The 18,328-nt window shown below is 38.4% G+C and overlaps 1 long non-coding RNA gene across 1 annotated transcript in view; it reads left to right on the top strand.

Moving 5' to 3' along the window:
* LOC139439207 (uncharacterized) overlaps positions 1-18,328 on the top strand; it is a 116,786-nt gene that overhangs the window by 74,634 nt on the left and 23,824 nt on the right. Inside the window, exon 2 of the long non-coding RNA XR_011648971.1 lies at positions 502-628. This is a non-coding gene — a long non-coding RNA (uncharacterized lncRNA). The remainder of the gene's footprint in view (positions 1-501; positions 629-18,328) is intronic.

Below are 18,328 nucleotides of genomic sequence, written 5' to 3'. Positions count from 1 at the left end.
GGGAAGGGTACACCTAGAACATACTCCTTTGAAATATGAATGTGTTCATGTCGACATGAAATGTTATCTTAAGTGTGTAGAGACCCACACAACAACAAAATTTTAAACTCCCATCCTGGGGATTCCTGCTACATTCTCAAAAAGAGACAAGAATCTCTCAAGCACATAAGCAATGCCTAATAATAGAAAACAGACAAAATGCCAAACCCCTGATGAACAAATAAAAGCACTACTTTACCCCCTGCATTGGACATGAATTCCAGGAATGAGACTCCCTGGCACCAAAGGATTAATATGAAGCACAAACTAGTGAGACATGTGGAAAAAGACCTTGGCCAAAATGGGGAATCAGTAAACATGAAAGAGTTTTTATGGTTAAGAGAACTCAGTATAAGATATAAATGTATTCTAGAGGTTAATGCTATTAATTTGAGCATCATACTCAGAGTATGAGCATCATACTCATACCCTGTGTGAACCAAAATTTCTTTGATGTTTTAGGAGATAGTTACCTTCAAAGATGTAGTTGTGGACTTCACCCAGGAAGAATGGGACATGCTAGACTCTTCCCAGAGAAAGCTATTCAGAGAAGTGATGCTGGAGATTATCAATCACCTGGTCTCAGTGGGTAAGAATCTAAAAATGTATCTATCATCTATATCCATCTCTGTTTACCATCTATCTAACCTATGTATCTACTATTCACCTATCTGCTTACTGTAAATATATTCCATTTATTAATTCAAATATCTAGATCAGCTTTCCTGTATTGTCATATAATTATTTGCTCTTATATTTTATGTATTGTAATTTAAATATATGATTTTATAACACAACTGCTTAAATGAAATTTTTTCCTTATTTACTTCTATTTCACCCCAATATAACTTAATCTTGACCACAACTTAATGTCTTTTGTGAATCTCCATTTAGAACACTCAGTGCAGTGTAGGGAACTCAATTAATATTTTTTGAATGGATAAATAATTGGTTGTTGTGAAATATGTATTCTACTCCAAGGGCTATGCTGAGTTTTGAGAGCAGTCCAAAAAAATGTGTTTACCCTTTCCCAGATAGGATTTAGATAATTCTGATGGAATTTGCTTACTGGATTTTTTTTTTAACATAAAATGAACCTCATGAAGCATAGAGAGATTGAGAGGTGATGATGTTTTTCTTTGTTCTGTGTTTATTATTATTGAAATAATGAAACTGCTCTAATAATGATCGACATGATGGATGCACAACTATGTGATTATTCCAAATACCATTGATTGTACACCCTGGATGGATCATATACTTTACTAATATGTATCAATAATATTGAATTGTTTTAAAAAACATTCAGTCACTGTGGAAACATAGATTACTTCCTATTTAGGATTAACAGGATTCTTTACTTTTTGAAGCATCATTAATGTTATTAGACCAGTTTCATTTTTTCAATAATTATAATAAACAAAAACAAGACACACAAGAAGACTCTTCACTTTTCAATTTATGCTTCACCTGTTGTACATAGCTGCTATTTCTGGCTGGTTTTGCTTATTTATTTATTAAGCAGTTTTATTGAGATATATTCATTTACCATACTATCTATCCAAAGGGTATAATCAATGGCTTTTAGCATAATCAAAATGTTGTGCATTCATCAACACAAAAAATTTTAGAACAATGTCATTACTCCAAAAAGAAAAAACTCTATCCTGCTTAGCAATCCTTCCCCAGCCTTACATAATGAGTAAGCTTATTTCTTTATAAGTTGATTTATAGTTACGTTTTAGATAAATGGAATAAAAATTTAGAGTATTTTGCATCTGGCTTCTTTCAATTAGCATGTTTTTTGTCTAATATTAACATCTAGTAGTATTAACATACATTTGTTCAGTTTCAAAGAAAAAGTCACATATGAAATTTTGCCCATTATATATGGATATAATGTTTTTTATGTTTAAAGTATTCAATTTGATATTCTTTTCCAGATAGTTCTGAATATTGAAAACATCCTGAGAGGGATACTTGGAAACTTCAAACATTTTCATGCCCCTAATCTTACTGTAACATGATATTGTGTTTTTTCCAAATATTACAGGCAGAAAAAGTGTTTTTAAAAAATGGGAAATGATATAAATGATAATCAGCCCACCTATCTTTATGAAAGACATTTCTAAAATCATGTCATTGGTAAACTTAATTGTATGAACTCTAGTTTCCACATAGATATCTGGAGATGAATAAATTAGGAATTCAGTAAAATATCCTAATTGTAATCAATTTGGGGATTAAATGCTAATCCAGCAAAAAATCTGTGTTTCAATTTAGGGAATATTAACCTAAGCCAAAAATTTTATCCTGAGAACATATAAAAAAGAATCGTATAAACAGGTTTCACATATATAATCTTAAATGAAGTTCAAAATTTATCAGATAGCTCTGAAATTGGATGGCTATAATAAAGATTATCTCTGTATGGAGAAGAATAATGTATTTATGAATGTGACAAAGGAATTATTTAACTGGATTCTTTCACTGAAGAATTAGTCTAGAATTTATATGTAGGGAAATGAATAAATTAATGGACATGGACAAAAGTTTTACAGTCTCCCATTTAATTCCCCACAGCAGAGAGCTAACATTAAAAGAAATTCCTTCAAATGCAATTATTTGCAAGAAGATACCATGACAGATCCACAGTGATTGAATATGTTTTAATTTGCATGACAAAGAAATCATGTTTTAACAGTCCAATGGCAAAAGTACACAGGGACCATTCAGCTTTTAATCAGCATAAGCAGATTCATGAATGTCACTATTCTTATTTTAGAGAACATGAAAGAACTCATACTGCTCAGAAACACTACTTATGCCATCTTTGTGGGAAACATTTTGCTCATTGCTCTTCCCTTAACCAATTTGAAGACTCACACTGGAAAGAAACCCCATGAATGTCATCTATGTGGCAAAGGTTTCAATGAATTTTTACATTTAAACAACATGAGAGAACTCAAACTTGTGATAAATGTCATCTATGTGATAAATGCTTCACTCATTGCTCTTCCCTTAAATGACATGAGAGAAATCACACTGGTGAGAAATTCCATGAATGTCATCTATGTGGTAAAGGCTTCAGTCAATATTCTCACCTTAAGAAGCATGAGAAAACTCACATTGGAGAGAAACCCCAAGACTGTCATCTATGTAGCAAAGCTTTCAGTCAACATTCTTAACTTAAACAACATGAGAGAACTCACACTGGTGAGACACTCTATGCATGTCATCTATGTGGAAAATGCTTCACTCATTGCTCTTCCCTTAAATGACATGAGAAACCTCATATTGGAGAGAAAACCCATGAATGTTATGTATGTGGCAAAAGCTACAGTTGATATTCTAAACTTAAACACCATGAGAGAACTCACACTGGTGAGAAAAACCCATGAATGCCATCTATGTGAGAAAGCTTTTTGTAACTTTCCAAACTTCAGTGACATGAAAGAACTCACACTGGAGAGAAATTGTATGAATGCCTCTTTGTGGGAAAGTCTTCACTGCATCCTCTTCCCTTAAATATTATGAGAAATGTCACACTGGAGAAAAACTCCATAAATGTCATCTTTGTGTGAAAGCCTTGTTCAATCTCCTTCCCCAAAATAAAATGAGAGAACTCATACTGGTGAGAAACCCCATAAATGTCATCTGTGTGAGAAAGGCCTCTTTCACCACTCTTTTTTAAAAAACATGAGGGAACTCACTGTAGAGAAACCTCCTGAATGTCACTCATGTGTGAAAGCAGTCAATATTTTTACCTTAAAGAACATTAGATATCTCACACAGTAGAGAAACCACATTAATGTTATCTATGCAGGAATGGAGATTCACACATCTGGCCCTGGGTGATGGGAAGACACACAGTTAGCTCTCAGGGACCACAGGAGCTGTTGACAAGCAATCATACAGGTGGGTCTGTGCCCAGCCAGCTTAGAGTAGGTAGAGCTCAATGGAACATGGAGGGAGCTGGGGGAAATTAGCCAAAAGTGTTTTTTTTCCTCCTGTTTCCTTTTCTATAAAGTTTTTAAACGTTTTCCTTTATTTGGGTTCTGGCAGAGAGGCTAGCTGTGGGTGTATTGATTGGCAGGTAAAAGCAGCTGGATAAGAGTAGAGTAGGGAGGTTCTGGTGGCCTGAGATGGAGGCCTGGTATATTCTGTGGGGTGACTAATTGCACAGAATAGGCAATCTGAGTGCCAGGTGGTCTGAAAGGGAGAACCAAATTTTTGTTTCCTTTTGAAATGCTTTGTTTTACCTATTTGTTTCTTCTTCTCTGCTTCCTCATTTTCATTCCTTCATCTCCTGTTTTTTGTTATTCCTTTCTTTTCTTCCCACTTCTCTTATTTTTTTTTAATTTTTCTCTTTCTCTTTTTATTTTCCTCCCTTTTTATCTGCTATTTTCTTCCCTTTTCATATTATTATTATTTCATCTCCTTTTTCTTATTTCTATTTCCCTCCTTTTTAATTATTCTTTCATTTCTAATATTCTGTCATATTTTCCTATTCTTCCCTCCTGCCTTCCCCTGTTTTGTCTTCTTTTCTCACATATTAGGGCATTTATATTATTTTATTTTCAGTTTTTCCTTTCTATTATTCACATTTTAAAATATTCCTATCTACTATTTCACTATTTACATTTTTTATTTATTGTGTTCTTTTTGCTTTTTTATTTTATTTCTTTTGTCTCTTCTTTCCTTTTTGTGGAGTAAATTTTTTTTTCTGAAGAAATGGGTAATAACAAGGGTATGGAAAAAATGGGACTGAGTGATAAAGAGGATCATAACAGAAAACAAAACAAAAATAAAATCCTAGACTAGAAAGAGGAACTAACCAACTGAATGAGAGCCTCATAATAAACTGATGACTAGATATCAGCAAAAAATTTTAAGCCATATTAAGAAACCAGAATTCATGTCCCAGTCTAATGAACAAACTAAAATGTAAGAGGAGTCACACAACATAGAAGAAATAATCAGATATCCAAATATCCTTACTAATCATATCCAACCACACAACAAATTATACTCCATGATCAAGTGGGTTTTATCTCATGTATGCAAGGATGGCTCAACAGAAGAAAATCAATATAATATACCACATTGACAGATCAAAAAAAAATTAAGCAATTATCTCTATTGATGCAGAAAATGCAACTGACAAAACATAGCATGTATTTTTTAAAGATTTATTTATTTATTTATTTCTCTCCCCATCCCCCCCACCCTGGTTGTCTGTTCTCTGTGTCTATTTGCTGCATCTTCTTTGCCTGCTTCTGTTGTTGTCAGCAGCATGGGAATCTGTGTCTCTTTTTGTTGTGTCATCTTGGTGTGTCAGCTCTCCATGTGGGTGACATCATTCTTAGGCAGGCTGCACTTTCTTTTGTGTTGGGCAGCTCTCCTTATGGGGCACACTCCTTGTGTGTGGGGCTCCCCTATGTGGGGGACACCCCTGTGTGGCAGGGCACTCCTTGAGTGCATCAGCACCGCACATGGGCCAGCTCCACACAGGTCAAGGAGGCCCAGGGTTTGAACTGCAGACCTCCCATATGGTAGACGGATGCCCTAACCACTAGGCCAAGTCTGCCACCCCTAGCATGTATTTTTTATTACAAATACTTCAAAAGATAGTCTTAGAAATATACTTCCTCAACATTATAAAAGGCATATGTGAAAGACCCATAGCTAACATCATACTCAATGATGAAATGCTAAAGTCTTTCCCTTTAAGATCTGAAAAAGACAAGAATGCACACAGTTGCTGCTTTTGTTTAACATTGTATTACAAGTGCTTACTTGAGCACTTAGGTGAGAAAAAGAAACAAAAGGAATCCAAACTGGAAAGGAAAAATAAAAATTTCACTATTTGTAGATGATAAAATCCTATTTGTAGAAAGTCCCAAAAGTTCACAACAAAACTTCTACATCTGACAAACCAGATCAATGAAGTGGTAGGATATAAGATGAACACACAAAAATCAATAGCAATTATGTAAAATAATAAGCAATCTGAGGGAGAAATCAAAATAAATTACCATTTACAATAGCAACAAAAAGAATCAAATATCTAGGAATAAACTTCACTATGTATGTAAAGGGCTTGTACCCAGAAAACTACACAACATAGCTAATGGAAATTAAAGATGATTCAAATACATGGAAGAATATTCCATGTCCATTGATAGGTAGACTAAATATCATTAGGATGTCTATCCTGTACAAATGAACAAATCCAATACAATCCCAATAAAAGTTTCAACAGAAATTTTTACTGAAATGTAAAAGCCAATTTTCAAATTTATTTGGAAGGGCAAGGGGTCAAAATAGCATAAGATAATTTGAAAAAGGAAATTGAAATTGGAGGAATCACACTACCTGACTTTAGAACATAGTACAAATCTACAGTGGTAAAACTGCATTATACTGTCACAAGGATAGACATATAGACCAATGGAGCCAAACTAAGAGTCCTGATATAGACTCACACATATACAGTCAACAGATGTTTGACAAGACCACCAAACCCACTCAACTGAGACAGAATAGTCTCCTCAATAAACGGGGCCTGAACTGGATGTCTTTATCTTAAAGAATGAAAGAGGACCATCATCTCATGTCCTGTACAATTTTAACTCAAGGTGAATCAAAGACCTTAATGTAACAGCCAAAACCATAAAAATCCTAGAAGATAATGTAGGTATGCATCTATGAGATCTCATTAGAGGTAATGGTTTCATAAACTTTACACCCAAAGGATGAGCAATGAAAGAAGAAATAGATAAATGAAGTCTCCTGAAAATTAAAACCTTGGTGCTTCAAAGGAGTTTGTCAAGAAAGTGAAAAGGCAGCCCTCTCAATTGTAGAAAATATTTGGAAACTACTTATATGATAAGGGCTTAATATCCAGCATACATAAAGAAATCATACATCTCCAAAATAAAAACAACCCATTTAAAAATTGGGCAAGTTATTTGAATGGACCCTTTTCCAAAGAGAAACACAAATGGCTAAAAATCATTTGAAAAGGTGCTCAACATCACCAGCTGCATTAGTCTGCCAAAGGAGTGCTGAAACAAAGTACCAGAAATCTCTTAACTTTTATAAAGGATATTTAATTGGGGGTAGAAGATTACAGTCACAGGGCCTTAAAGAGTTCAACTCAAGGTACCATCAGAGGTACTTTCTCACCCAAAGTCATTTGCCACATATTGAAGTTAGGTGATGGGAAATGTCTGTGAGGGTTCAGCCTTCCTTCTTCTTAAGGCTCCATAGTCCCAGCTTCTTCTGATCTCAGCTGTAGGCTGGCATAAAGCTCATCTCTCTCCCCAAGGCTCCTTTCTTTCTGGAGTCAGTTCCTCTGTCTCTTCAAAAAGTCAGGTGTGGAATATCTGGCTCATCTTTCTTCCTGGAGCCTCTTCTGTGATTTGGCACCATCCCTATTTCTCTGTGTTCTTCTCCTGTGTGTCTACTTTTGTGTGTCTGTTTTATCAGTGTCTGAGTTCCACTCTAATATGGCTGAATTAAATCACTAATCTTAACATAATTTAGTCAGATATCTCATCTGAATCTGTTATAACCCAAGGGCTCTCAAACCTAGAGGAACAGACCAGTTTACAAACATAATCTCTCATTTTGGAATTCATAAATAATCCAAAACAGCCACACCAACTATTAGGGAAATGCAAATAAAAAACTATAATGGGATATCATCTTAAACCTATTAGCCTAACTTCTATTAACAAGACAAAACTACAAGGGTTAGAGATGATGTGGAGGAATAGGAACCCTCATCCACTGCCAGTGGGATTGTGAAATGCTGCAGCTACTGGGAAGGATAGGTTTACACTTCCTCAGGAAGCTAACTATAGAATTGTCATATGATCTGCCAATCCCATTACTACAAGAATTGAAAGCAAGGATGCAAATCTATACACACAACAGTGTTCATCACAGCATTATTCATAATTGTTGGAAAATGGATGCAACCCAAGTTTTCATCAGTGGATGAATGGATAAATAAAATGTAGTATATACATACAATGGAATATTACTCTGCCCTAAAAAGGAATGAAGTATTGCCACAAGAGACAACATGGATGAATCTTGAAGACAATGTTGAGTGAAGTAAGTCATTAAAGGACAAATATTTCATTAGCCCACTGATGTAAGCTAAGGATATTGAGCAAACTCCCAGATCTAGAGTCTTGAATATAGGTTATCAGGGGATGAAAAGTGAGTAGAGAGTGGTGAGTCAATGCTCAATCTGAGGAGAATCTATGTATGATAAAGTGAATTGGTGAGGTTTGTCAGGTAGATCCCACTAAGTGCCACGGTAAAGCCTCAAACTAGGGTGCCCCTGAAGGCTCCAGAGACACCTGGATAGTATAAGCAAGGCACAGAATGTACCCCATGAAATCAGAATTCCATCACCGTGCCTTACCTGGGAATATTTGATAACATATTTCCCCAAATGACAGAGTAAGGGTCATTTATCATTTCCCTCAGAACATTCTTCTACCCCTTGTATTTGAACCTATAATTAATACTATATACATTAAATGTAGGTGCCACAGACTTAAATCTTCAGGTTGTGCATATGCCAGTTGAACCCTGAATCTCAGCACTGTTGCAGCCAACACCTACTCTCCAATTCATCAGACTTGCCCAAGACTGAACAAATGATGATGAAGGACAGCACCCATTCCAAAAAGCAAAGAGTAAAACTGCAAGCAAAACTATTCTTTCCATCTTTCCCATACAGTCTAAGCCCCTTTCAGTCTGAAGTAGGGCAAGTATCACCATTCCCAAATCCTCAGGACTGAGGAATGAGAAACCTAAGGAGGAATGCAAACATGGACCAAATTAGACTTATTATTGTAGTAATTGTAACATTGACATGGAGATATAACTATCAGATATTCTGAGGGGAGGGGTAAGAACAGGTGGAACAAAGGGTATTTAAAAATGGAACATTATAAATGGACATTGAAATTGTTCTGCATGATATTACAATGATGGATACAGGCCATTATCCATTTTTTCAAAGCCTATAAAATTATACAGTGCAAATTGTAAACCATAATGAAAACCCTTAACCGTGGTTAGTAGCACTGTATTGATATTTGTTCATCAGTTTTAAAAAATGTGTCATATTCATGTAAGATGTTATTCATAATGGAAAATGTGAGAGGGGGTTGGGGCATATGGGAATCCCCCATTTTTTATTTAACATTTTGGAGGTAACCTAAAACTTCTTTAAATATAAAGTAAAAAATGTATACAACCAGAAAAACATGAAATTAGAGGGAAATGCCTTTATTAGGAGGATGAAACCACTTGAGGGATTTCCAGAAAATTTATGGTGGAGAATGTATTCAAAGAAAAAATCAGGGGAATCATTTTTTCAGCAATTGGGGAGGTGGTGTGCATCAGTTGTGTTTTGTTAAAGATAAATACTTAAAGTGTTTGGGCAAATGATTGGGTATCTGGGGACTGAGTTATAGATATCATTAGTGGACATGTTGTAGGTTTAGGGGGTAGGAGAATGTGTGCAGTTTCTTGATTTTTTAATCTTCTCTGGTAAGTGAATATAGTTCCTTGTATGGCTCTCCTGAGTCAGTGATTCAACATCTACATGATGGGAAAAGAGAGTTGCTTTGTTCCTGACCTTAGAGGAAACAGTTCATTTCAGTGATTAGAATCTTTATCAGTGGTTGTGAGGGTCTTGCACATAGTATTTCACTTTGCCAATGAGAAGTTCAGATCATTCCTATTAACCCTCATTAATGGTGCAGTAGAGAGTATCAGTCACAATGCACTGCAATAATTGTATGGTTAATAACCAAATATTTAATAGATTCCAAAACCTGTGGTCCTATGGGACCATAGGCAATGCCATTATGATGGTCAAGATTTGGAAACCCTCTCCTGGCTGTTAATTATTTTTAAAAAATCACCCCAGAACTTGCAAATATCAAAACTTTACAGCTAATTTCATGCCTAGTTTTAAAAGATTGCAGAATGTTTTCCTGCTAAAATTGGGGTTACTACAGTTATTTCTGTTCTTACCACTACATCTTGTCTTTCATGTCATTAAAAGACAGAATGCTTTATTATAAACAGAGACAAAAATGGTGTCTTCTCTTATCAGTTCCATTCTATATAGATATAATGCCAGATGTCTTCAGCTTGGCTGATCCATCAGTGAACCAGCACTGAGTTTCAGTATTTTCAGGATGCCAGTGCAGGGATGGCAAGGCCTTTGTCTGGTATTGCATCAGGATAATTATTCACTGGTATCTCCACCACCCATAAATGCAACTGTGACATTTCCTGGGGCCATGGCAAGCATGGTCCTGAATTTACCAATGATATACTGTCATTGGGCACTCCCTGGGGGACGGGTTCTGATTACACAGGACCCAATATGAGATGGAGCTTTCTAGCCTCAAGAGGGCCTGAGAGCTCTTGATAACTCTTCCCATTTCCAGCAAGGCCCAAGAACATACAACACATTTCCTTTTGGAGTAGTGCTGTCTCAGCCACAGATAGAAGGTCTTTTATGAGTCTGTAATGTCCTTTTCTCCACCAGGAAGGCAGTATTGCTGCTGCTGACAATGCAAAGAGTTGCACACACTGGGGGTGCATGATCTTTCACACCCCCAATCATGAATTTGTTGGGATGGGGAGCATACAATTTTATTAACTGCTAGGATGTGCAGTGGTGCAGGATTTATATGTATAGACTCCATAAATTTTAAGCAGTAAGTATGGATTAACTATCACCACCTTGTCCCTGGTAATCTATCTTTAGTATTTTGCATCTGTGACTGTTAATTATTGCATATCACTGAGGTCACACAATATTATGAGTCTACCTTGTTTCACTCAACATATTACCATGGGTTCATCCATGTTGTTGAATGTATCAGAACTCCATTTCTTTTTCAATGCTTGAAAATATTCCATTGTGTGTATATAATTGTGATGGTTAGGCTAATGTGTCAACATGTGAGGTAATTTTTCCTAGTTGTTTGGTTAAGCCAGCACAGGTCTAACTGTAATACAAGGGCATTTAATGACTTTAGTCACCATTGACTTACTGCAGTGGTAAATCACAGATAGCTGGTTATAATTACATCAATCAGGGAGATTGCAATCAGCAAATGAGTGATGCTTTATCCAATCAGTTGAATACTTTAAAAGGGGAAGTGATTCCAGCATTGAGTGAGAATTTCCCAGCTTGTCTTTGGACAGCCAACATCTCCCAGAACTCAACAAGAACCTTCATTGGACTTTCATCAGAGCCCCTGGTTGCAACCTGCCTGTGGAACTTGGACTTGTGCAGCCCCTCTGCTGTGTGAGAGACTCTGATAAATCTCTTACTATTGACTAATATCCCTTTTTGATTCTGTTTCCCTAGAGAACCCTTACTAATACAATAATATTTTATTATTCATTCATTCATTGATGGACATGAGCTTCTTCCACCCTTTTGCAACTGTGAATAATGGCACTATGAGCACCAGTGTTTAAATATCAGTTTGGGCTGTTGCTTTTAATTCTTTTTGGTATATACCTAGCATTGGGATTGCCAGGTCATATGTTAGTTAGCTTTCTGAGGAACTTCCAAACTGTTTTCCACAGGGTCTGAATCATTTTATATTGCCACCAGCAATGAATGAGTCTTCTCCCTGTACATCCTCTCACAAACGTATTTTCTATTTTTTTTAAAGATAAGAGCAGTCTTTTTATTGAATATGAAAGGATTTTGATTTGCCTGTCCCTGATGGCAAATTACCCCCTTTCTCCCTTCCTCACTTCCCTCTCTCCCGGGGCAGTAGGAAGGCTGCGTGAGGGCTCCTGTAGGAGATTCAAATGGGTCCGTGGTGAACCAACTCACTTCAGAAAATAACATCTCTTAATTTCTTGAGAGAGAGTGACCAACTCTTGCCAGGACCCTAAATGTGCTCTAGGAAGCCTGCAAAGAAGTCCTAATGTCCTTGTCCCTTAAGTGTGCTACAGAGGGGCTATTTAATTTTCTGACTCCACCTTCTCCCATACCAAGTTTCCTATCCCAGAGCATTTAGGGAAATCAGGGTCTCTCAGCAGATTCATCTCTCCTCTCTTCCTAGGCTCTCCCCAAATCAGCTGGTATGCTCCTCCAAACTCAATAAAAGGCGGGAACAGAAAATTGAACCTGCACTCCTTGGGCCCCTCTGCACCTCCCACCTAAACCCACCCACTCCCAGACTTACTCCAAGACTGGATTGCTAAGACAATGCCGGATATCTGGGAGTGCTGAGTTTAGGAAACAGAGGCCGGGGAGAATGTGTACTCGGGGTTCATGGGTCTGTGAGATGTGGGTTGTGGGAGTTCAGGGAACACGGGGTTGGGATTCGAGCATTTTGGGAACACAGGGCTTGGGAACTCTGCCGCATGACCAGTAATTCTTAGGGGAAAGAGATTTACCTTCCCACAGCTTCTGAGTTCAGTGTTAGAAACCTGCAGTTTTACCTTGAGCAAGCACTAATTCTGTCACAGTCTCTCCAGATCAACATCCAGACACCTCCTGCTTTGTAGGTGCCCCAAACAGCCTGCTCTGGCAGGATTCTGTCACCACTCAGACGGTCCTTTGCAGGAGAGATGATGTTGGTGTACTTACTCAGACCTCCTGGTGGGCTTTTGAAGTAAGCAGCTTCAGACCCTCCTAATTCTTAAAATGGATGAAGGGGATTACCCAACATTCTTTCTTTGAACTCAAGCATTACTCTTTGAAATAACCAGGCCTCCCACAGTGATAGAACTCTGCTGAGACTTGCATTTCCCTTTCCCCCTTATCTAAATAAACTCCTTTTGCGTCTTTATCTGTCTTTGCCTGTTTCCCCCTGACTCCTCTCCAATCTTTTCTTGACATTTTGGTTGATGGTGCTTATCATAACTTTTGCTTTCTGCTTCTGCTTTTCCTTCTCTCTCTTTACAGATACTCTCTGGGACTCTCAATAACTCTTTCAATGGCTTACTCATCCATCTTCCTATTTTCTGAATCTTCTTCTGAATATTAGGCCAAGGCCCATTCATGTAGCTGACTTTTACATTCCCTGAGCCACAGGATCATCAGGGTCCATCCCTGCATATTTCCTTACTTGGTCCCTCAATCACTGCAGGTAAGCAGAGGGATTTTTGTCCTTCTCTTGGGCTACTTCAATGGCTTTATTCAAGTTTTGAGATTTGGGTATAGCCAATTTGATCCCTTGTATAATGAGGTCTCTAAGATCTTTCATCTGTGCTTTGTCCTATAGGTCATTATTATTCCAATTAGGGTCTGTGTTTGGGAACTTCTGTTCTGCTGCCATTACCCCCTGTTTGGGCAGATGCTGCCTTTCCTACTCCTTCATACCTGCCTTCCACACCATTCTTCTTTCTTCTTCTATAGAGAGAATATTCAGTATGGACATAAGTTCAGGCCAGGTATATAAATTAGAACCTAGGAATTGATGTACTTATTCAGCCAGCCCCTCTGGATCTTTCATTAGTGATTTCATCTACTTTTGAAATTCTTTACATTAGTACTTGTCAGTGGGGCATTTACATAGCCAATTTCCTCTGGCCCCTTTGGCACTTCTCTCAGTGGATACAAAGGCTCAATGGAGTTTTGCTCTTTCACCAACTCTTTTCCTCAGGTGCTCTGGAGAATAGAAAATTTTCTTTCTTACACTGCTCAAATTCTTTCTTCACATTTTGGTAGGTTGTAACCAGTGGGGCTGTTGCCCCACTTGATTCTCCAGTTCCTCAGGGTTTAGAATCTGTTCTCTGGAGCCCTCCAAGTCTACTGGCCTTCATCCCAGGAGGGGAGGGGGAACATAAGAAGGAAAGAGATTCAACAAGGGGTCCCAGGCTTTAGTGTCTGCTGCTTTTGTTTCTGCAACCTTAGTTTCTACAAGCTTAGCCTTGGGATTTAGATTTTCAGCTTTCATAAGATAGAGAGTGGTCCCCTTTCCTTTAACCAGCACATGACATACTCAGAATTTTTTTTGGAGTAGGGTGTTTTCCCATTAACACACAGTACAAGTCAGCACAAAGCCAATCTTCATCTGTCCCGTATTTTGGCCAGAATACTTTGGGCCCTGAAGTACTTCCCTTGGTCTAGATACAACAGCAGTATTTAATAATTTTCTTCTTGTCTTTCCCCATGGTCTGATCACTATCATTCCAATGTTTTACATCCTCCCTATTGGACTACCCAGAGGAATATCTCTGGGGGATCCTACAGATACCCCTTCCCCTTTTTCCCAGTCGACTGACTGCTTCTATTTCCCATACTGAATTTTGTCTGGGTCTCTTTCTCTCGAATCTTTCACTTCATCTATCTCCTGTCCTTTCCCTCATAGTAGAAGGAAAACATGAATTGGGACTCCACACTCACTTTACACAGTATGTCATGCATCTCATGCATACACAATCAACTTCAGACTCATCAGAATTTCTGACCACCAAGGTCACACTTAATAGCACTTATTCTTACCTTGGTCCATGCATGGAGTTACCTGGTCAATGAGAGGCAGATTTTCCTTCCCTTTTTCTCATCCATAATCAGCAGATCTAAGCATCTGTTCTTGGGTCTCTTGGCTGTCAGAGGTGAGGCCTCCACTGGTGGAGTCTAAGACACCTTAAACATTGGGATGCACTTCCCTATCATTCTCCCTGGGGTCCACTCTCTGAAGCTTCAGAATCCCAGATGAACCCCCAAAGTTGTAAGAAAGAAATCTTTTTCTGGAAGAAAATATGGATCACCCAATTGTGGAGAAGAAAATAATTTATTGTCAATCTTAAAAGAATGGGTGCATAATCAGAAAATGTGGCTGGTACCCAAAACAAAGGAAAATGACACAATTTATACCCCTAAACCTAGCATGAAAACCTTTCCTCTGTTTTTCCATAGATTGGATACTTCAGAGGTTACAGCCTATCTGAGAAGTCTAACTTTCCAGTGTATGTCCTCCAGTTTAAGATTAACAGTTCCCCCCATCACATTCCAACCTTTTTGGCTTTCACCTGCTCCTTTTGCCACATAAGAAATGGAATTTAGTGTTGAATTGGTATTGACTTAGCTATTTCTTGTGCATCTTTTTTCCAGCTATAAGACTGGCTTAAGCTGGTTTCCTTTGTTCCTACTTAACCTGGGAGTGGGAGACTGAAGCAGTAAGCTGCCAAGTTACATTAATTAATATTTTTCCTCCCTGCTTTATATTGCCTTTATGTGAAAAGTAAACTGATCTCTGTTTATGTGTCACACAAGAGTGGGAGATATTTTTCAGGGCAGGGTGGAGATATGTAGATACTATAGCAGGTTCTCAGTAGAGTTCCACTAAGGAGGACCCCAGCACCTTCTTGTCCTGCAAAAAATTACCAAAAAATTCACAAAGAGGATTCTATTTTAACAGGCTTCCACGTGGTGTGGGGGAGCCAATATGATGGCCCCTGGCCATTATTACCAGACTTGGAGAAGGACAGGCCAAGAAACCAGCACCCCAGGGGAAACATTTCAGTCCAATCTCTGGAGGTCCCCCCAGACAATGTGCAGAATGGCCACCTGGCAGTAAAGACCCATAGACCTCTACACTTCCAGTCAAATCCTAGGAGCACTTTTAAACTACATTCCTTTCTTAGTTTCATAGTAATAGTTGTAAAGGTGCTAGGGATCCCAGGTGTCTGTTTTACTTGCACCCTGTGGATAACCTCCTGCACCACATGCACAGCAATCTGTAACACTTGATCAGGTCCCACTCACCCTCAAGTGCATAAAGCACCTCACAGATCTCCTGCATCATTTCTTGCTGATCCAGGAAGCTCATGACTTTCCTCTTCCACTTCAATTTTCATGAGCATGGCTGGACTAGTGGAGGGCCAGAAAATCTCTCCCTGGTATTTATTCCCCCATTTGTCTTGCTTCCTGCTGGCACATCCCAAGCATACTTTAGGTCATATAAAATTAATGAACTGCTTCATGGTCCCTTGTTGACCCTGGATGTTGCCAGAAGGGGAGACTGACCTCACAACATAAGGAATTTTGTGCTATTTCCTAATCACTTGGTGTTGCCCCACATGGAGTTTCTCTTGGAAACAGCTTGGAGGGAATTTGTTCCATCAGGGTCTCCATCCTAACTGTACTTTATATACACAGATGTGAGGCCATAGGGCAAAGCTCTGAGCCTGACTTGGGCTGGGGTCCCTCCCAATGTCATTCTTCAGCCCCAGCCAGGATAGGCTGCACCAAGGCCATCAGGAGTTGTTGCTGCAGGTGGGGCAGGGCCTGAGGCTACATGGGTAAAGCACAAGCTTTGGAAGATCCTGACTCTGGTGCATTTCTTACTTTCTTTGTTCTTCTGAATGAAGGCCTGGCTAAGGCTGCTCTTCTCCTGAAGAGGAGTATTGCACTGTTAACCAATGCTGATGATTCATTTTGCCTGGAAGGACAGGGGCGGGCTTCTCTCGCTCCTTGCTTGGCATGGAGTGGGCAGGAATGGTGACTTTGCTCCAGGTCTTCCGCCCTGAATTCTTATCCTTCTCATGACACTTTAACTTCCTTTATTCCTTTATGTTTTTAGATATGGAATCAGAAGCAGGAAATGTGAGTTCACTGTATTTTTGCAGCATTGGCTTGGAAGGCACACTGTGTTGTTTCACATAATGTGGGGAAGGACTGCAGCTGTGTTTCTGATTGGTGAGGGCTCTGACTGCAGAGCAATGGTGGAGACCTCCTGCTTCCACCTGTTGTAGCCCAGCAACAGATAGGTTGCCATGACTTCAGCATGCTTTTTCATGAGTGAGTAATTCCCTTATCTCTTCTATGCTGTATCTTATGGATACTATCAATGATAACTGTGAGGGTCCTGGTAATCCAGGAGGGGTGCCACACAGGGCTTCAATTCTTGAAGTTCATAACCCATATTTACTGAGGGATCACTCATTATATGATATAGTGTTCTCTAACAAATGTCTAAGATTTTTACTTTTTTTTTTTTTTTATGAGTTACACAGGTCATGAGTCTTCCACAGGTCCTGGAGTTCAGTGAATTAAAATGTAGGTCCCTATGGATGGCACCCTATGCAACATCCATCCTTGATATCCATGAAAAAATACATATATACATATACACATGCATATATGCATCCCTATATGACATTAATAAATGAAGCAAAAATAGTAAAATGAACGTAGACCCCTATGGCTCATCATGCAAAAAATCAACACATAATTGGAAAAAAAAATTGTGTGTGAGAAGTAGAACTAAGGAAACAGTTGTGGCTCAACTGCTAGAGCATCTGCCTACCATATGGAAGGTTCAGGGTTCAAACCCATGGCCTCTTGACCCATGTGGTGATCTGGTCCATGTGCAGTGCTGCCATGTACAAGCAGTGCCATGCCATGCAGGGGTGTCTCCTGTGCATCCCACAAGGAAAGCCACCCCATGCAAAAAAAAAAAAAACAAAAAACAACAACAGCTCACCTAGGAGTAGTGACACACACGGAGAGCTGACACAGCAAGATGATGCAACAAAAAAGTGACACAGTTTCCTAGTCCCACATGTCAAGAATGCAAGCAGACACAGAAGAACACACAGCAAATGGACTCAAAGAGGAAAGGGGAGTAGAGGGGAGAGAAACAAAAAAAGGTCTTTAAAAAAAGAAAAAAGTAAAAATATTTTAAAAAAGAAGAACTATACAATTATCAGGAGAAAATATAGGAAAAGTTTGTGTGACTTTGGCTAGGCAAAAATTTATTTTATATGACACAAATGTGGGATTCACAGATAATATCTATATCATATCTGTAAGGTTGTCTTCATCAAAATTAAAAACTGACTTATCATTTGAAGACTTGACTATTACTCATAGACTTCATTTCCTTTAAGCTGGAGAACTGGGATTTTCTGCCTTTCTGCCTTTTTACCATTTTAAAAAATTATATTGAATTATGTCATTCATACATGAACATGGATAAACAATACATGTATAGTAAAAGTTGTGAACTTACAAAACAAACATGCATAACATCATACAGGGATTCCACACAACACCCCAGAAACAACACCTTTTTTTTTTTTACAACAAAAAAAATAAATAATTTTATTTATTTACTTTTCAATAATTTTAAATCCTTGAGTGGTACAGCATCACATGGATTCGGTGTCCAATGGCCTTTGCTGGAAGTTGCTTTGGAACTTAGCACAAACCATACCACTATTTCCATGAGCACGAGTGACCTTTCCACAGATTACTCTG

This window comes from Dasypus novemcinctus, chromosome 6 (genome assembly GCF_030445035.2).
Source record: "Dasypus novemcinctus isolate mDasNov1 chromosome 6, mDasNov1.1.hap2, whole genome shotgun sequence".
Lineage (NCBI taxonomy): Eukaryota > Metazoa > Chordata > Mammalia > Cingulata > Dasypodidae > Dasypus > Dasypus novemcinctus.
This window is presented reverse-complemented; position numbering and strand designations above follow the sequence as displayed.